The sequence below is a fragment of the Myxocyprinus asiaticus genome, chromosome 31, assembly GCF_019703515.2.
Source record: "Myxocyprinus asiaticus isolate MX2 ecotype Aquarium Trade chromosome 31, UBuf_Myxa_2, whole genome shotgun sequence".
Classification (NCBI taxonomy): Eukaryota; Metazoa; Chordata; class Actinopteri; order Cypriniformes; family Catostomidae; genus Myxocyprinus; species Myxocyprinus asiaticus.
Genome location: NC_059374.1, coordinates 16,170,550 through 16,192,552, shown reverse-complemented (window position 1 = coordinate 16,192,552; position 22,003 = coordinate 16,170,550). Strand labels below are relative to the sequence as shown.

Here is a 22,003-nt window from a genome sequence, read left to right as displayed (position 1 = left end):
TGTGATATTGCTTTAATGTAATGTTAACAATGAACATAAATATTTTTTCCCATTTATTAGATGCTTTTAATTTTAATGGCAATTAATAGCATTTATTCAAATGGCAAACAAATTACAAATTACAAGTGTTACCGATATTATACCAAAGTTCACCAATTGATATTGTGGACTGGTGGAGGCAAAATCTGTCTGCAGAGTTCTGAATTTTCATTTTTGGGTGAACTATCCCTTTAATACTCTGTCTGCATAAGGTACAAATGTTGTGACATGCAATGGGAGCATACATGCCCACAAAGTCCTCGACGGTGTCGCAGATTAGGCCAACCTGGGAGATGGGGGCGTCAAGGAACCGTGCCTTGTCAGCCTCTTGCATCTCAACCAAGTTGAGCCAAAGGTGGTGATCCTGGACCAGCAGGGTGGACATTGCCTGCCCGAGAGACCGTGCGGTGACCTTCGTTGCCTGGAGAGCAAGAGGTACTTGCAGGAGAGCCATGGCGTGCAGGGCGGAGGCGGCTTGTCCAGCAGCACTGTAGGCCTTAGCCATCAGGGACGATGAAAACCTACAGGCCCTGGACGGGTGTTGCGGACACAAGTGCACCACGAGCGCCTTATCCACCTGGGGGATCACTGAATACCCCCTGGCCGCTCCACCATCGAGGGTAGCGAGAGCAGGGGAGCTGAAAGACCAGGACCGGGCAGTAAAAGGTGCCTCCCACGATCTTGTCAGCTCCTCATGCACTTCCAGGAAGAAATGAATGGGGGCGGGGCGTGGCCGTGGGCGGTGCCCGGAGCCCAGGAACCAATCGTCGAGCCGCGAGGGTTCAGGGGAGAGTGGAGGGTTCCACTCTAGCCCAACACTCGCCGCCCAGGAAAGCATGTCCGTCATTTCCGCGTCGGCCTGGGACTGGGGGACCATTCCCAAAGGAGGAAGCCCAGTCGAAGCCTCTGCGTCTGACTGGATGAGCCTGCTCTCCGATGCTGCGCTCGATAACTCGTCTTCTTCCCGGGCTCCGAACGAGAGGTCGAACTCACCCTGAGATGAGCCAGCGATCTCGTCCGAGCACCCGACCGGGGCAAGCGAGCGTGCTGGGGAATGGGAGGTCCGTGGGGGGATACCCGGCAGAGGTGGTCCCGTTGAGGTCCCCTAATCGCCCCCAGTGCTAACCGGCACGGCCTCATACCCATAGGTAGAAGGACCGAGGCGGGGAGCCACTGGGGTGGCTTGCTTTCTTATGAATGCAAGCCGCAACCGCAACGTTGCCATGGTCATGTTCTCGCAATGAGGACAAGACCCATCCACGAACGATGTCTCCACGTGGGCAGCGCCCAGACACGTAAGACAACGATCGTGGCTGTCAGAAGCAGAGAGATAACGACTGCAACCAGGAATAACACACAAACCTCTTTAACAAGACGTTCCGTGTGTGCTGTTATTTTAGAAAGAAAATATATTCTTTTTTAGAATATACTCTTTTAGTTGTTTCTGCCGAAGCGCCCAGGGGCGTTCTCTGCACTCCATGGATGCAGAGGGGGAGAAGCCGCTGAAATGCGCTGTAGAATCCAGCAAATGAGGCGAATAAACTTCGCGGATGAATTCAGCTTCAATGAATAGAACCGCTCGGCTCCGAAGAGAAAATCTGAATGAGTGGTTGCATACCAGCTCCTTTTATACCCGTATGTGTGGAGTGGCATGCAAATTCCACTGGCTAATTCTCATTGGCCTTTTTTCAAATAAGCAGAGGTGTTTCGGGCTCCCAAGAGTGACCCCTAGTGTCACTACATCGACACAACGTCGAGTGAGTGACAGATAGGGAACTCATGATCACTCGTGTGGAAAAATAATTACATTGAGTGTTGCAAAATCAGTACCTGCATTTCTTCCCACAGTATTGGCTGTGATTGCCAACAAATGCCTGTATTTAAGGTCACAGTGAATGCCTAGTATTCTAATGTTTCCCCTTATTCATGGTTAGAAGTCACGCAGACGTTATAATGGATGAGCAGGGTTGGGAGGATTACTTTTAGTGTAATCTGTTACAGATTACATTTTACTTAACAATAAATGTAATCAGTAATGTAATCTGTGATGTAATCCAATTACATTAATATGAAAGTAATGCCGTTTTATTACTTTTCATTTCTTTTGAATTACCACAAGGGCACATATGTAAATAAAGTTAAGATCAAATCAATATGGTCTCTAAAACTTTAAATTATGCCTTGAATGCAAACAGAACATATTTGAGTAATATTATGAGTACTGTTGTAGCTGTTATTATATCTAAGGAAAAGGAACATGTACACTGCACTCTACCAAGAAAACAGAAAATGAGCTAAATAATATAGTTTTAAATAATAGATCAAAACAGATTTAAACATTTAGTGTGTCTTTTCAATTACATATTCCTAATTACTATAAGTGTTGAACATGTTACATTTGCCAGAATGTCTCCCTCACCCAGACATTTGAACTGTTCTCAACAATAATTGATCAAAATCAGATACATTCTTCATTGAACTTCCTTTCCTAAGAACTTAAAACACATTTTCGATTAATTTGGTATTTATTTGTACAATTTGGATTTGTTAATAATGATCAGGGATGAAAAAGGAAAGAAAGTCATAGCAGGTTTTCCAGGGGTATGTTTTCAGTTGATATTTGTATTGTTGTTGTATTCAAAACTTTTATTTAAATGATGAAGGTTTAAGTACGGTTCACCTGGGGTCATTTTTTCAGCTTCAATATGGAACAACATACAGGACGTCCTGGCTAATACAGTTCACATTTGCAACCATGCAAACCAGGGATTTCTATGAGCAGTAAGGCTAACTCATTTTAACACATTTTAATATTAACTAATTTTAGCTAACCTAGCTAATGGGATTTCTGTGTGGCTCTTATTACCTTTATATTCTCAGGTCCTTGTATAATGAGAGCATCTTCATAGCTGGAAGGCATAAATTCCACTGAACTTTAATGTTGTTTCGTTTTTCTCTTTTAAAAAGCGAATATTGTCGAAATTTCCAAGATAATAATGCATGTTCTTCTGTGGCCATTGTGATGAAGCAGCTGTTTGCCTCGAGAGCAGAGTGCTGATATGAGACAGGTGTTATTTGCGCATGCGACAGTAGGAGGCGCTCCTGACTCAAGTGAGTCATGAGAGAAAACCCGAAGAAAACCAGCATCTAAACCATCTCTCACTCTAAACAAACAGCTGTGTGTACCACTTTATGTCAGGAAAATTCAATATTTCTTTTGTCAGTAATTAAAACTTGCAATCCTGACAGTAATCTCATTTTTTTATGTAACTGTAATCTGATTACAATTTTTTTTATGTAAATGTTACGGATTACAGTTACCTATTTTTTTGTATCCTGATAACCTAACGCCATTACAAGTAATCCGTTACTCCCCAAGCCTGTGGATGAGTGTTCAGTTTGTGCTGCAAGGTGGTGAATAGGTGAAGCATGCAGTTGGATGTGTGGATTTGTTTCAAGCTCTGAAGCAGTGCAACAGTCCCATGAATAATTGACTCTACTGGTGGTTTTTTTTGCTAGAGTCTTAAATGTTGCTAAAAATTCCTCCACAAAGCTTGGTGCTGTTTGGAAGGGAGGGTTTGACACAGCATGTCAAATAAAGAAAAAAAAAAAAAAAGTGAATGCTGCACGCAAACAAAATGCACCAGGGAATGTTACACACACAAACATAGAACGGTACATATAGTGGTTGGCACGCAAGTGAAGATATAGATGTTCCCAGTGGTGTGTTCATAATTTTATTTCTACAGTTTGTTGTCAGGGAATAAACGGCACTCAAACACTTTTCTCATTCGATTAATTTGTAAGTCACTTGATAAAATATTGATCGAGTTTAAAGATGTGTGTGGACAGGGTGTGTGTGACCTTACTCTGAAAAAAAAAAGAGTGTTTTATTCCAATGTCATACGCAATCAGCGAGAATCGGATCAAGAGTCTGGCAGTTAAAAGAGCCAACAATGAAAAACTGACAGGACAACGATTGGGGTTTCACTCGTCTATTGACCACAAAATCAAACCTTATGCTGTCCATGACTTTGAGAAACGAGACCACATAAAAGTTCGACTGGACAAAGTGTAAGGCAAAGTTAAGATGGATTGAGTTGTTTATTTCCCAGTTTCAAGCTGAAAGCTGTGAATCAAGAAAGAAAAGGGACCATCTTTTAGATCTCGATTTTTGAATAGGCCACAAACTAGCACATCAACATACACATCATAACCAAAAGTAAACACCCAAACCAAATGTGCTTGTTGAACATTTCATTTCAAAACCATGAGCATTGACCAGGAGTTGGTCCTCCCTTTGCTGCTACAACAGCTTCCACTCTTCCACTCTGAAGGCTTTTCACTAGATGTTGGAATGTGGCTACAGGGATTGGCCCCCACTCAGACACATAAGCATTAGTGAGGTCTGGGTTTGGAAAAAGGTTGTATTATTTAAAAAAGTACCAAAAAAAAAAAAAGATTTGTATGACTTACGGTTACATTAACGGTTGTTGAACATGTTGTTGAACATGCATTTTTCCTTCGATGTGGTGCGTACACAGTGCTAAAATACTCTGACAATGTTTTCTGCGCTACCATTTGGTAGGACTGCAACTAACTACAGCGAGAAACAGAGAGCACCCCGTGTAGTCAGATTCCCGAACAAATGACTCTTATAAGCCAGTTCTTTTGAATATACAGAATAAAACATACAGCGCGAACAGCGTAGCCTGATTCATGAACATATGACTCATGGCTAGGTTCTTTTGAATCTACGACGCAAACATATAACGCTGCCAACTGAGCGAATGACTTTATCAGCCAGTTCTTTTTAGTGAATCAAAAACCTACTTAAGTCATTAATTTTGTCATGTTCGACACCAAATGAGCTAAGAACTCTTACACATTATGAGATTTGTTGCAATTTGTGGTATTTTATAAAAATAATGAATGAATATACAATCTTAATGAAAAAGTCTGTGTAAACACACCTTTTGCAAGAACCTATTCTGTTAAATTTAGTGCTGTCAGTCGATTAAAATTTGTAATCACAATTAAATCACATTTTTTTTTTTTTTTTTTTTAATTGTGATTAATCACAGATTTTGAAAGTGCTGAAATTTGACACTATATATACTTCTTTTCCTGTCAAAATGAATGTATTTCCATCTTAGGAAAGAAAACAAAACAAAATATAACTATATAATGCTTTATTAAAATTTTCCAAACAAAACCTTGCACAGTATAAAGATAGAAATGCACACAAATAGCACCAATTCAAGAAACATTAAATGTTTCCATAAGTCTGAGTGGGAGGTTGACTAATTAACATAACTAGTCCCCACATAGGTTGCATTTTCATTGCAATGGGCATAAAAATAAACTCTCATCCTCCACAATATTAATCTGCCGGTAGACTGTGGCATCTTTCCTACAACAATCGTGAAGCTGCGTTCATGATTCGCATCAGAGTGCAACACCAGCGCCGCTTTGAACTTCATATGAAGAGTGCTTGCAAACAAAAACCTCTCATTCTGCTTTTTGGTGATAGTTAAGCTTTGATGTGCTTCTGTGGTAATTAAAATGATCCTTACATAGGCTGAAAAAGACTTGATTTTTATCACTAGTCCCATCTGGGCTTGTTTTGTACATCAAATAGCATAAAGAGGTCCTTTCTCCATCATTTTGTCACGGAAGAGATGTTGTGTGTGTGTGTGTGTGTGTGTGTGTGCAGAGATTATTTTATTTACTGAGATAACAACCTCTGCAGCTCCATCACAGGAGTGTGCATAACAGTCAACTAGCATGTTACGACATTACCGCCAATAGAATGTCTATGGGACCTCCATGTTATGTTATTTTATGCTAAGTTTGTTGCTCCTTTGGTAGAAGGGCTCTGGTTTGTATTGTGAAGTGTGCATCAGTGTAATGACTCCGGGTGGACACATTACAAAGGTTCCACCCTTCCCAACATGTGCTTATGTTGTATTAACGGTAAATGCGTTAATCGTGATTAAGAAACATTCGCGCATTAAATGTTTTAAATTAATCGGCAGTAAATCCAATAGGAATAACATTTTCAAATAGTTCTTTCTTAAAAGTACTAAAATAATTGTGAATGGAACTGATAAAGGAACCAGAATTGTTAGGCGGAATCAAAATTAGAATCAAAATGGTTATATTCCTTACGATTCCCATCCCTAGAGAGTTTATGTTGGGTGATTTGGCTTACAGGCGGCATATCAACTCATTCCAAAAGTATTTAATGGGGTTCAGGTCTGGGCTTTGAGCAGGCCAGACAAGTTCTTCCACTTTAGACTCAGACCTCAAAGGGGTTTTTGGTGCACCCAATTTTACTTTAAATTGATTTGTTTGGACATGTACTATAGTGTATACTGTATAGACCAATGTTTGTGAATTCTATGCTCCAAACTAAAATTCCAATATCATTATATATTCTTGAAACATCTTGGTTAGCCATGACTCTAAGGTATGTGACTGTACACACTGTTAACCTTAATACTCAAAATAATTAATTGTTTTGAGTAGGGAGAAAAATCAATCATACCAGTTAGTTTAAATAAATTAACCTGAATGAGTATTTAGAACTTTCTTTTGAGTTCACAAAACTTACACCTTTTAACTCGCCACTGATATTTTCCACATGCAAATGAGCTTTGCAGCAAACATGTGGCAAATCGTCCATTGTTGCCAAAAGTTTGCCAGAGGTTCACCACTACCGACAAAGAGATGCAAATTCTGGCAAACATTTGTGGCAAATCAAAAGCTCTTTTGTATGTGAATATAACGAGCAGCAAATTTGCTGCATATTTGCGGCAAGTCTGCGGCTAGTTTAGATTATTTTTTGTACGGGTTAGCATGTATTCAGCATCCTAGCATTCACTGTACTAGCTAGTTTTAGCTAGCACTAGTTAGTTATGTTCCTTCTGCTTGAAGTATTTAAGCTGAGCTTACATGTTAATTTTAAGTTCAATTTAAAGTTGAGTGCAATTAAAATATACGAGTTAGCATACTCAATATTTCAAGTTATTAACATGCAGTTAACATGCATGTGTCATACAAAATAAAAATCTGAAAGGTCTATTAACTTAAACTTGGGAGTTTATTAACTTTATAAAAAAAAAAAAGGATGCAACTTATTACCTCTTTTTTTGTTTTTGAGTTCTGTTAACTTATGGTTTACAGTGCAGAAATTGGCTTTCAAAAATATAACTGGCCTGAGAAATATTTATTAAAAAAGTGTGACAACTAACCCCAGTCTTCATTTATATGCTGCCCTTTGCATCTGTTTGTGTTTTGAATATGGCCCTAATGGCTTGTGATGTTGAATGTCTCTGATATACTGTATATCATCGAGCTTCTCTCAACACTGCTGTATCAGTGGCTAGTTTCTGGTTGTAATATAAATATTGATTTTGTTTCATTTTTGATCCAGATATTTTGACAGATCAGAATGTGTATGCAGATTTTCATTGCCTCCAACAGACATAGAGAACAGTTTAGTGCAAACAAACAATGACAGAGCTTTGACCTTCCTAGCACCACTCTATCTGATGTCCTGTAATGGATCTCCTAAATTGTAAAATTTTTAGTAATAGTCCGACAGAACTGCAATTACCCAGTACTTTAGTTGTTGGCACCCTTTCACAACCCTTAGCATTTGACTTGTCGAGCCTCATTTCTTAGCCAATTAAAAAATCATTATGTGACTAATCACTTCTCCACGCCGCTGACACAGTGACAAGCTCGCTGAGCACATTTTGCTGCCACAAACGCTAATGCAGGTTGGCCATTTTGATTGCTTATTTGCCATTTAATCACAGAAATGCCATTATAACTGAAATGACATCAACAAGACCAGATTCAGGTGTATACATAATGATTAATCAATACATAACATTACAAGGATCATAAATGATTTGCATATTTCCTGAAGGAAATACCAGTGCTTATAAGGCAGCAAAAGAATAGTGTTACATGTTTAGGTAAGTTTAGAGTTTAAGCTTTGAGCCTGTGGAAATGAAATGTTGCATCAAAGCTGCTTACCCAGATGCCATGACACTCAACGCACATCTTAAATGTTAACACGTTGCATGAAAAATCAATACATATGTAGATGGTTAAGTATATGCATGGAGACAGGAGTAATCATAATTCTGTATGCAAATACAGTATATGTGAGCAAGATCAGTCACAGTGTTGCCTTACAAGCACTGTAAATAGATTTACATTTGGTTAAGACTAATTAGCTCAAGGCAATTACCTTGAAATGTCCTTTACCTACAGTATGCTATTATAGATAAAAGGAAGTACTGCAAAATTTTGGATCCAAATTGTGGATGTACAGTAATTGGATGCAACTCTTCAGCATTCGTAGGAAAACACATTTGTACTGACAATAGCATATTCTGCATGTTTAATTAGGGGTTCTTGTTATTTTTGTTGTTTTGTTTGTAAACACCAAGTTGAAGGAGTCCATGGTATGTTATCTAGCCTTTATCTGTTTGCCCAGATGGCATGTTTGTTGATACCTTTGTTCCACCTTCCACCACTTTGAGATAAGTACTCCCTAATTAGCAATTACCACACTGTTAATCACATGTTAATCACATTCACAGTAGCTGCGCTACTCGAAATCCATTACAGGATTTGTTGGTTATGTTTTGTTTCTTGGAGACTTTTTTGTGTCTGTTTTCTGGCAAAATGAAGTTGAGAATTAAACATGGCTTATGATTTGCTGTTTCAATGAGAACAAATGGCATCTTCAGTGGGTCACAGAAAACGTGGACAGGTTTGTTTACTGCTTTGAATAAATAGGTTTATTTACCCTGTTTAAAAGACCAGCATATCTCCAATGTTGTGCTTTAGATGCTGGTCCCCACATTCTTAAAGGAATAGTTCACCCAAAAAATGAAAATGATGTTGTAACCCACCCTCATGTCGTTCCAAACCTGTTTGACTTTCTTTCATATGCGAAACACAAAGGAAATATTTTAATGAATACCCTGGTCCGTATTTACAGTTCAATGGCACTGAAAATTACTCACTTTAAAACATAAAAAGGATCCAAATATATAATAAGCAGTCCATGCGATGTGTGCATCATATTCCATGTCTTCTGAAGGCATACAACACGTTTTGGTGAAAACAACCCAAAAAAGGATCCAAAGGTATAAGCACTCCATTTGCTTTGTGTGTCATATTCCAGGTCTTCTGAAGGCATACAAGAGGTTTTGGTGAAAACAGCCCAAAATTGTAATCTTTTTTCACTTGTCGTCCATTGTGCATTCATGAGTACATGAGAGAAGAGTGTTCACTTGTGTTGTTTTTAGTGCAAAAAGGGAGTTTCCTACATGTTTGATTTTCCATCCAAGGGCAAAGGAGGTCAATCTGTGATATTTAGATCCTGAATTGGTCATACGTCTTCGCTAAACAAATTTGCAAGTCAGAATGGAATGCCTGCGTACAAATGGAAATAAATGGAATACAATGACTTTAAAGGGGCACTTTGGTTAAATCAGTCACACATATAGTTGATATACTGGGCATCCATTTTACTTCCCCTAAATAAAAACGTAACCTATTAAAACGTGTAAAATAATTAATAATTTTATCACACATTATACATATACAGTGAAATTCTTTTTTCACATATCCCAGCTAAGTTGGGGTCAGGGTCAGCCATGATATGGCACCCCTGGAGCAGATAGGGTCAAGGGCTTTGCTCAAGGGCCCAACAATGGCATCTTGGCAGTGCTGGGGCTTGAACCCTCAACCATCTGATCAGTAACCCAGAACCTTAACCACTGAACCACTGGAAAGGGTGATCATAAAAATAAGTTTACCTGTCTCTCTCTTTTGAAAAGTGGTGGGGCAGACATTCCCCAATGTACCATTTTCATGACAGACTGCTTTATTAAAGAGCTTGTGTGATTTATGCCAGACTGTCAATCACTGTTTGCCCCGGGCTTGCACAAAATCCATTGAAAGACTCTTTTGTTTGATATCTAATGGTCAGGCTGGATTTAACTGCATAATCAATAGTGCTGACGAGAAATAAGGTGTGGTGATATAACCCAGTAACAGGATTCTGAAAAGCAGCATTTGTAATGGAAAACTAGCTTGCTATTTACTGAAAACTGCAGTGTACACTATATACCGATTACTATTTATTTTTTTTAAATAGTAAGTGAAACAGTAGGTATTGTGCAACATAAACATTAACCGAAGAGTGCTGTCCTCTGTTTGAGACCTAAAAAAATTGGATTTGGAAGCATTTAGGTTAAAGCTTTCATCTAGGAGTGTGAGATGCTTTTTGATAATGTCTATACAGAACATTGTTGGGTAAGTTTCTCTAAAAATTATTATAATTAATTACTAACTACTAATTACATCTTCTAGATTACTGTACTAATTACTCTGTATGAAAAGTAATTGCATTACTTATTACTTTCTAAATCCATTATCAACCTCGACCTGATGAAAAATATAAGGATAGACATTAACTTGTTCTTTTAATTCTTTCAAATAAATCATATAAAATCAAATAGATTATTCATGAACTGGTCAAAGAATTTAAGGGGCAGCGTTAAATTAAAAAAACATACATTTTAACATTAGACGTCAAATTTCAATTTTAAATTCACTTACTGTTTTATATAGAATTGTTCTATAGTCTATACAGTATTTAACGCAATTACATCGGAAGTAACTAATTAAATTACTGAAAAAATAAGAGTAATCCCTTACTTTAATTTTTTCAATGAAAAAGTTATTTAATTGCAGTAATTACTTAGTAATGCATTTGTAAAGACGCGCTGGTAATGGCAATAAAGAGGACAAAATAGTGTAGAGAACCCAAGTGCAGCTTATTTACAACATGAGAACCAATAACCCTGACTACAAAACACGGACTTGACAACAGCATATCAAACACATACATTCACATTCAATACTTGACAAATAGACAATGCAAACATGAGGGCTTAAATACAAGACATGGGAGAACATAAACCAATGAACAAACAGAACTCATAACAAGCCAATTAAACAATAAACCAATGAAAACATGACACATGAACATGGAGGGAAAACAGGAATCACATGACAAGGGAAACAGGAACTAAACATTTCAAAATAAAAGACATGAATCAACAAAATACACATGACAGCATTACACCCAACACTGATACAGAATAATCATCAAAAAGAAGTATGTCACCAATAGTGACATAAAATATTTTTCTTTATAGTTTAAGAATTTCGTTTTTCTCTCTGCTGATTTTAGTGTATCAAATAACATCAATGGAACCTTTTGCCTACATCTTTTTGAATGCAAAATATGGTTGAGTACAATGCTATCAACTTGGAAACATATGGTATGAAAAGTAGGAGAGACTCGTGGGTTGAATGAGGTATTTTAACAACTGCAGACTTAATTGTTTTGAATTAAAAATATATTTTTTTGGGCCACGCATTTGTATAGCTGAGGGATTAGTCATACATGACACAATGGGATTGTAGTTTTGAAGTTTATTTGTTTTCTTTCTTTACCCGAAATAGCCCCCTCACTGCAACAAGCATCATATCTTATACAGTATATATTAAATAGTCTGTTTACCCCTTCACAGTCAAAAACTGAAAACATTCATTTCTCACCAAACAAGATTAAATACCGGAACCACTCGGCTTTTTTGGTCTGTGAGGAAGAAAAAGACTGAGATTAAAAACAAACAATAAGAGAAACTTCACTTAATATGCAAATGCCCGGAGCTGTTGATCTTAGCAGCATTTGGATGATCATGCGTATGTGTCTTCTGTCTTGTCTACAATGTCACTGAGAGCCTCAGGGCTTCAGACAGATACATCTCGGGGACCACATGTGGTGTGAACCATCCAGTGCCTGTCTCAGAGCTGAACACGCTTTGTTGGAACATGTGGTTGCTCTGGAGGCCAAATTTGTGCAGATGAATTTTCGTTTGTCAGGATCAAGCTAAAAATAAATCAGTTGTGACATAGATCAGATTTGGTGATGGTTCATTTAGATCAATTTTGATATTAGACTGATTGTTAGTGATGGGGATTATAAGGCATTTAACGATACGGATTATCATTCCATTGAACGATTCTGGTTCTTTGACAGTTCTGTTAATTATTCTTTTTGTCAGGAATGGACATTGTGTGAAAAACTAAATTCTAATGGTATGTTCACGTTGGAATTACCGTAACTAAGAGATTCTGACTTGTAAAAAGCATTCACACCATTGTATAACTGGTAATTACAATGGAATTCTTGAAAGCTCTGATTTGACAGCTGTGACATCATGTAAAAATAACAATAACAAACAATGTCCTCAGATACAAATAGAGGACAATTAATTCATGTAGCCTTAAAGGGACAGTTCACCCAAAAATGAAAATGCTCTAGTCATTTATTTACCCTCATGCCTTCCCAAGTGTGTATGACTTTCTTTCTTCATCAGAACACATTAGTTAAAAAGTACTTAAATATTGATCTTTTTCACAGCAAAAGAGTTGTCGCTTTAGAAGACATTCATTTAATCAGTGGTGTTGTATGGATGACGTTTATGCTGACTGTCTGTTCCTTTTAGAGCTTCAAAGTTTGTATCATCATCCACTTTATTTTTAAAGGACCTACTGAGCTAAGATATTTTTCTATTTTTCTTCAAATGTGTTGTAATGAAGAAAGAAAGTCATATACACCTGGGATGGCATGAGGGTGAGTAAATTGTGGGTGAACTAACCCTTTAATTAATTAAATAACAGCTCCATATAAAATCTCAGAGTTGCTGCCATAATTGCAGTAATTCCGGTAAGACCCAAACTCGGCATCATTGCATTCCCTACCCTCAGAAGCCCGTTGCCAAATTATGAGAATTTCACATTTCAACAGAACACAAATCAGATATAAATTTATTATAATTCTTGAAAAAAACAAAAAGGTCACCTGTTTACATTTATTTGACCTGGCAACTTCACTGTCTCTTTGAAACCCATACTTTAGTTTTACTGCAAGGCACACTGTGTGCACCCAATCTATGAAGCGGCATAAACAATTGCACCACAAATTTGGACACATATTTGGTCAAAATATATGAATGACATGGAACCAAGTGGCATTTATTTCACATAACATAGCAGAAGCACACTTAAAAAAAATATTTTAAGTTTGTTGGTTTGAATTTATAAAACAACATATACAAAATTCAAAACTAAGTAATTGGAGAGTTGTTCTGGTCGTCAAACTTAATGAAACATGTCCATAGTTAATGTGCTGAACTACATCTGTGGTTACTCTGCTAGGACATATTTGTGAACTTGAGGGAAACTGACTTCATATATCCACAAAAAATCACCTTAGAACCATTTGGTTTAAAGTAACAGCAAATATGTCTAAGAAAAGTTAAATTAGTTCTGAGAAAAGCTCTAGTGTCATTTGTTTGCAGCTGGCACTTAGTTTCATATTGTGTTAGTTATCTAATGCAATGAAATTCAGACCTTTAAGTGTGGCTTGAAACAGGAAATGGATCGCTTTCACTGGAGTTTCTCATCCAGGTATTGAGCTGTTAGAGGTGATCTCGACACAATATGATCCAAACGCATTATCCGACAGCACCAGAATAGAGACCAGGTTGAGTCACTGGCAGAGATGTTGTCTAATCCTGGCTGCTCTTATTGTCTCTCAAGCTTTTCAATGTTTGGCATAATCATATGTTGTTCCTGCCAACAATTTAACATTTATTTCAGCTGTCCAACCAAAGGGTTTGGAAGCCCCTAGAGGAGAACACCATCCTAGATTTGAGAGAATAACAGTGTTGTTGTTGATTCCTTTTGTTCCTTAATGCATATTAGATCAATGTAATGTTAGATGTCACAATCACCATTTATGAAAGCCAATTTAATATGTTCCCTCTGCTCTTTGAAGGCTTTTTTAGTGTTAGCTGACCTGTGAGCCACTCCACAAAACTGTATACCGTTGCCAAGTACCAGCAGTACCTAACGCTAATACCATATTCACGGAAATGTGAAGTTGTCAACTTTTGGGGTTGTAGCAGTGTGTATCGCTGTCCCCTTCTGCATATCGTGCATATCATCACTTTGGCACATCGCAGACCCTTTTTGCCTCCGGCACACCAGGAAAAGTCCCGGTTCTCCCGATGGCCAGTCCGCCTCTGTATGGTAGTAACATTCCCAGATAGTACCCACCTTTGTAACGGCATGTATCTGAGCCCAGGGCTGCAATAGAGCACAACAGTTCACACACACTTTTTCAGCCATCTTGGTTCCAGAAGTATTTTTCCCATTCTCTTATTCCTTCTTGAAAGAGTTCTAAGCCATGAACCAAACAAACCAGCTCTGTGAATCACAATGTTACAAACTTTAATTTGAAGCAAACAAGTATTTGAAAATCAGACAAAAAGGCAAAAGGTACAAGCAAACCTGGCCACGTTTACATGCAACCAAATAAACTGTTTAGAATCTGAATGATAGCTCAATCGGATTGAAAAGACTTCATGTAAACACAAAAATGAACCGATTGAGCTGGATCCGAATTAAATTTCCATCCGATTGAAGGAGGTGGTGTAGACCTAAAATAATCTGATTAAAAGAAAAATATTAGCCATGTAAATGTTTGAATCCGACTAATTTCTCAATCATATTCTAAAATACTTAGTGCTCATGCGCAGAGATGTGGTGCGTATGTACTGTATGTTTATACATGATACTACTCGCGATAACCTAATTTATACAAAGCAATAGAAAAATGCAATATTAAGGCTCTGACTGAATATTCTGAAGGGCACATATGTTTACATTTATGCATTTGGCAGATGCTTTTATCCAAAGCAACTTACAGTGCCCTTATTATAGGGACAATCCCCCCGGAGCAACCTGGAGTTAAGTGCCTTGCTCAAGGACACAATGGTGGTGGCTGTGGGAATTGAACCAACAACCTTTTGCTTACCAGTTTAGTGCTTTAGTCCACTATGCCACCACCACTCCAATATGTTATTTAATGACATCACATAAATCAAAAAAGAATGTTGTGTCACTGTTAATAGGGACTTTAATCAGCAGGTGAGGTTATGGCGTTCTATGTTCCATTGCGTGTACGTGACATCACTCACTTCCTGATGTCAAAACCATAATTTCTAAAGCATTTCTTATTTGCCATAGTGACAGTCGATCGTACTTGACAGATTAGGAAAGTAAATATTAGAATATGCTTTACAAGAGATGATGTAAAGTGAACACAGTAAACAGCCTAAACATCCTTCTCAAAACTCATGTTTAATTACACAAGGTTATAGGCTTTGAATAAAGAACCCAAAAAATATCGGTAGCCAATTAATAATAATATCTAGGTTTTTGATGTAGGCTATTTATATCGTACAAGAGTAAAACTCTTCATCTGACAGTTATTTAACACTGCAAGCATCGCTTCACTTGCTGTTTTAAATAGCCTACCTTTTTTTTATTAATATTGAATGATTAAATGCTCTGTTCTGCCATCATTATTGCTTAGTGATTTTTGTGTAGCGTCCCATCCGCAACTGTTGCTTAAAGTCCATATTATTTTGTTTCTATTCCACATCTGTAAACTCCTTTAAGGACAACTCTCACCCACCTGTCTTTACTTCATACTTGCATCCAGAGATGCCTGTGGTTAGATTGGAGGAGGAATGGACATGAGGCATGAGACATGAGACATGGTAAAGTCAGAAAGGGTATTAGATGCTGCTTCTAATTCTTCGTTTGCCGAGTAGAGTGAGTAACATAAGAAGAAAGTTTTCTGGCATATTTTTTAGATATCTCAATTACGGATTACGGACTTCGGTGCCATTTTCACTTTCTCAGCTTTTCTCTGCTTCTTCAGTACACAACGACTGATGCTCTTCGCATGCGCAGATGTTTGGTTTGGAATACATGTAATTCACACGTAAAATAATATTTTTATCGGATTGCAAAGTTTAGGGGCCATATAAACAGTACATTTGGAATCTGCAATCGATTGAATTTATTCGGATTGATACAAATTATTGCTTGTAAACATAGCCATTGTGAATGACATAATCAAATTTAAAACTAGGGATGTTCCAATGCCATTTTTTTTGAGAATGAGTACCGATACTTATTTTAGTACTTGCCGATACTGAGTCAGATACCTGTTTATATATATATATATATATATATATATATATATATATATATATATATATATATATATATATATATATAATATCAGCAGTTTATTTAAATTTTCTCATCAAAATTGTTTAAATAAATGAATTAATTAAAACTTTAATCAAATGAAAGTATAACAATTAATTATTTTTATCAAATGAAGTGATTTTATACAGGTAGGCATACATCGAGCTGTAATGTCGCTAAAAGATAACATAAGTGTCTGGATGTATTTTAGTGTAGCCTGGACTACCTGTAGCTGCTGGCGGTTCCCCCTCCTCTTGCAGCCACTTATACAGATGATTATGGGCATGGGACCTAGCATGCAGAGAAGGGATGCATTCTGTCATGTCATTGTACTCAAACTTGAAGCGCTTTTCTAATTGTCGCAGTATCCCATCCTGGTCGTGTTGAATATTCCTAACTAGCACCAGCGGGTGCCTTTTTAAATGATTATGCATAGCACTAGTATTTCTGTTATGTATATTTGAAGGTCACTTTGCATATATTGCAAGTTACCAAGTACATTTGAGCCACTTCACTCTTTAATTGCAGAGCTATCGGCCTCCACACCTGCTGGCGAGTTTCCAAAACGTAGGATGGCAGAGGAAGAGTCATTTATATTCATGAGTAAAGCTATAACTGATTGTACGATTCAGTAATGTTCACCTGGAAAGCCCTACCTGAATGGTCAGAGAAACTATAAACATACCCCTAAACCTAACCCTAACCCTAACAAATCAGGTAGAGCTTTTCTCATGAATATGAATGAGTCTTCCCTTGCCATCCTACCTTTCGAAAATTGCCAACCCCCTGTATTTTCTACAGACACTTTTTGTAAATCATGTCTCTGCTACCCCTAGTAGGCAGACAGACTTGATAATGTCATTAAAGGCCTGTTCACACCAAATCCGATGAAACGTCTATTCACACTGAGACCATAATGAATGAAACAAAAAAACTATTTCACCCCAGTACAGTAGGAGGTGCTGTTGCTGTTCTACAAACATATTTATCCTAGTTTCCTGCCAGGCCCTTCAGCATTCAGCTATCAATGCTAGAGATTCATATTTTGAACGCTGATAAAGCATTTATTTACTTAATTTGACATAACTGTTTTATTATGTTCTTTCCAATTTTTTAATGCATTTTGAGGGAAATAGAATCTGTTTTTTTAGGTGAGGTAGGTATAGTATAATATATAACAGGTATAGTATAAATAGTATAAATGATGCATAATATTAACACTGGCTCACAGTCTTTTCTGTATTGAATTATTGCATATTTGAATTGAATTCAGGATTTCTTGTGCATGGTTATAAAAAAAAGCACTGTTACAGGAATACTTTGTGTTATTATCCTTGCAATAAAAATAGCAGTTTGGTTTTGCAATTCATTTGTCTACATTCGTAGTATAGTATTGCATGTAACTCTTTTAATAGGGTATTTTACTGCTAACTTAGTCCCAACGAATTGTCAAACCTCGCTACTCTTTTTAATGCTGGGATATAACAAGCACAGTGATATACACATTAAATAATGTACATTAAGACAAAACACCAGATATAATATGGAATTTGAGGTATCAGCACATTACATAAATATTGTTAAAAGAAAGAATGTATTTACAGCTTCTATATTATTTATTTACTGAATATTTGCATTGAATTTAGTGTTTTTGTGCGTGAGACAAGTAAAACCACAGGAATACACTCGAGTATTTATGTTTATGAACATTTATTATACATGCACATATATTACAGTATAAGCAGACTTTCAAAAACAGAACAGGTTTATTTTTGCAGCACAAAGGGATCATGAACTGCAATATATTTAAGTACTTATATAATTCTCGGGGGGTGTATCAGCTGCACGTCCAGTGCTGGTGTTTGCCAGTTGATTAGCTCCACCAACACGCTATTGAGCAGCTGCAGCGATTTGGTCGGTCAGTTTTCAACACAGTCCGAAGAGGAAAAAAGCAATTGAGAGTGCTCTCTGTAAAATTTTACATTTTAATTTTAATTTTTTGCTTTGTTGGCAGATGATTTGTCGGACATGATTCGAATAGCGCCACAGGAATTCATTCTTCATGTTCTAAATGTTGTTCGGAACGAACATTTGCACCGAAAAAACAGACTTGGTGTGTGAATAGGCCTTAAGAGGGCACAATGGGAGAGGGCGGTCTCTGTTGAGTTCTTTTGGTGCGCTTTGTCTGCCTGATTGGTGGATAGTTTCTCATGGGTAGTGTACTTATTCACCACAAATTCCACTATTAAACACCATTTTTAAAAATTAAGTTGAAATAACCCTGACTGTTCAGAAGCATATACCATCGACTAACAACCTCTTGAGTTCACGGTAGGTCTGTCTTTAAAGATTATAAAAGTTATTGTTAAAAAAAAAAATTCCATAATGTAGAAAATGAATCAGCTTTTTACTTCTGGATCCAGATTGTTTGAGCCTTTATAGGGGCTATTCAAACAGAACGCTAGACTCAAGGCAACAAAATGAGAGGATCTCGAGACACGCTTTCTTAATTGAACTCCTTTTAATTTGATGCAGCATTTTAGTAAGGGTTTGGGGTTTTTCTTGCCATTCCAGAAGCTTTACACCTTTTGCCAAGGGGCCTGATCATGTTTCTCTGTTTCCTTTAGATATTCATCTTCCTCCACCTATTCAGTCATGCAAACTGCACCAAATTCAGATGGGACAAAGTAAACGGGATGTCTGTGCTTATGCACTTCCATTAATCTGCCCTCCTCCAGCTTTGCAGAATCAGTCACGATCCATCCACCCAGTGAGAACTGAAACTCAAAGGACTCACACCAAGAAACAGACAGCAACAAACAGTCCCACATAGGAGCACAAGTATACCTGTTCTTTTTAGTTGTTTGGTCACTTTTTATTTTGACATTTTCTTTTGTAACTGTACATAAATCAATTTAAAATCTTATAGTTTTGTACATGTAATTTTTATGGTGTGTGATTTTTTTTAAAATATAAAATAAAAGACTGGATCGATTCTAATGGACTCGTTTTATGATTTATCTCAGTGGGTGTTGGATAATGACACCCCTTTGCAGATTTGTTCTTGTTTATCCTATATTAGACTGCAAAATTCCCAGCATGTTTTACAAATGCATTTATACTTTTAACATGTTTTATCTCATTTATTACTACATAAACACTCCAGGTCATAGACAACGGACCTTAGATGAGGTACTGTATATGCCATATTATACATTAAAAATTCTGTCATTATTTACACACCTTATGCTGTTCCAAATCAGTTTGATTCCCTTTATTTCTTCTATGAAAGACAAAATAAGTGAATGGTGACTGAGACATATTGTCTAATATATTGCCTAACAGTTGTCAGGATTACAGGTTTAAAACTACGTGATGGTGAGTAAATGACAGTCACCCAAAATTTTTAGACAAAGGTCTATACTATCATCACTATACATGATGAAATTACATTATTTTCACATTAACTACATATTACAGCAGATGTTAAAGCTGACATCCAGTTCTGTAGGTGCTAGGAAGTTAACGCATTCTAATGAATAAAAAAACATATAATTCAGCTGACCTAATAAGGCAGAAACAGAGGCAGCATGATGGTGTTTGGGCAGTGGAAGCTGGTCTGGCTTGCCCTACTTATGAAGCCCAGTGGTTAGCTGAAATGAGATCTGCTCCATGTCTCGCTTCCACCTAAATACAGCATTTATAATTCTGCACCTGGAGTGATGTCACATCCTGGCATGTACCACGAGCAAAGGTTGGGCCCTTCTTACTAGGACAGTACATACTGTATTCCCAAGGTTCCCGATGCACACCATGAATTTCCCTTGCCTTGTGTTAGAAATGACTGAGTAAAAAAAAATAAAAAAAAATACACATACACACACACATATACACATGTAATAATAAAAAAATAAAATAATATTAACTTTAATTTAACTAAGCATTCTCCATGAAAAAGGTTACATTACTTTTTTGGGGGGTGTTGGGGTGATAAAACATGAATTTATTTAATGAATTGGTGTACATACTGTAACAGTACATTCCTGCCATTTTTTGACATTTTTTTTATTTTTTATTTTTTATATTATTATTAAAAACAATTTCTAGGGTCAAACTGATGATAAGCAGAGGCAACATTACTATACTTGATAACTGGATAATCACCTTTCTAAAAAAAAAAAAAAGAAGTGAATGCCCATTATAAAACAGATGGATGAAGCTATATCTGTCAAATGTGTTTTGGTCAGAGGAACATATACTGTATATGGAATCTGAAGGAATAAATCAATAAGGTCAATTTTGAAAATATTTTTACTCATACATCATTGGGGTCTCTGGACCCTAGACAAAGAATGTTAAGTGAATTTCAACAGAGCATAACGGTTCGGAAAGAGCTGTAATTTATATCTTTAAGATATGTTCAAGTTATGGCTATAATGCTTTGTAGGGGTTGGAACATGTTCTATTAATTCTGTTAATTCCTGCAATTAATTAAGTTCTATTACTTCCTGCAATTTCCACCAAACTTTGTTACAATTGGCAGACACTTTTATTCAAAACAACTTCCAGTGCCTTCATGGTATACTGTACATAGGTTTTTGATGATATGTGTATTCTTGTGAATCAAACCAATGATCTTCATATAGCTAGTGCTTTACTCTACCAGTTGAGCTACAGGAACACATTTATTACAGATCGTTAGTGTGCAATCATAATACATTGATATTGGATATCACTCAAAAAGTTTAAGAGAATCCTTAAATTCTTTATTTTGTTTATGAAAATTGTGGCTAATGCCAAGTGTAACCAGTCCTGCTCGACCCGCTCCGAGCGGGATTCGAACCAGCGTCTCCAGCATGTAGGGTTGCCACCCGTCCTATATAATATGGGATCGTCCCGTATTTAAAGATAAAATTAAGCGTCCCGTATTTAAGTTGGTCAGATGGTATCATGTTGAAATCTTTCCGGATTGCCAATTTAACATTGATATAAGTTGGAAAATTTGTCTACGGTGGGTAAGGGACTATCTGAAAAGTCCACACATTGTGCTAAAACTGTGGAGGATTTGGTTAGGGGCCATGATCCCCCCCATTTAAGTGTCCCTTATTTTAAAACTTCAAAAGTGGCAACCCTACCAGCACGGGAGGCAGGCGCGCTAATGAGGAGGCTAAAGGCTACAGCCCCTAGCATCAATCACTAGTGCGCCTCTTGTGGCCTGGGGAGTGAGGTTTACACAATGCACAGCTACCTACCAGCTGGCTACAGTTACACTCACCCCTAAACCTCACTCCCATCTGGGTCACTGTAGCTGGTCCTGCTTGACCTGCTCTGAGCAGCATTTGAACCAGCATCTCTGGCATGGAAGGTGGGTGTGCTTATGAGGAGGCTAAAGGCTACAGCCCCTAGCATCAGTCACTAAAGTGAGGTCTACACACTACACAACCACAGCACCCATAACAATAACACTATTTTATTTTGGAGGAAACTCTGGTTACCATGATAAACATTTTTGCAAGTTCACTTTGGATAAAGGCCATGGCTGGCTGTCCCCATATATACTGTTTAAAGAGAAACAACCAAATTCTACCATAAATTATCATTAATGTGCAAGAATATATACAGAAATTTCTGTGTGGATGTTTGTGATCTATGGCGAGAATTAAAGCGGAACTTTTTGGGGTGAAGGGAAAAAATGAAATATTTCTTAAAATATTTCACTTGTATGGTT

The 22,003-nt window shown here is 37.2% G+C and overlaps 1 protein-coding gene across 1 annotated transcript in view; it reads left to right on the top strand.

The window, feature by feature from the left end:
* Nucleotides 1-19,258, top strand: part of zgc:172282 (leucine-rich repeat and fibronectin type III domain-containing protein 1-like protein) — a 115,671-nt gene extending 96,413 nt beyond the window's left edge. The window contains exon 6 of the mRNA XM_051665410.1: nucleotides 18,903-19,258. The gene's annotated coding sequence lies outside the window, so the exon portion shown is untranslated. The remainder of the gene's footprint in view (nucleotides 1-18,902) is intronic.
* The last annotated feature ends 2,745 nt before the right edge of the window (nucleotides 19,259-22,003 follow it).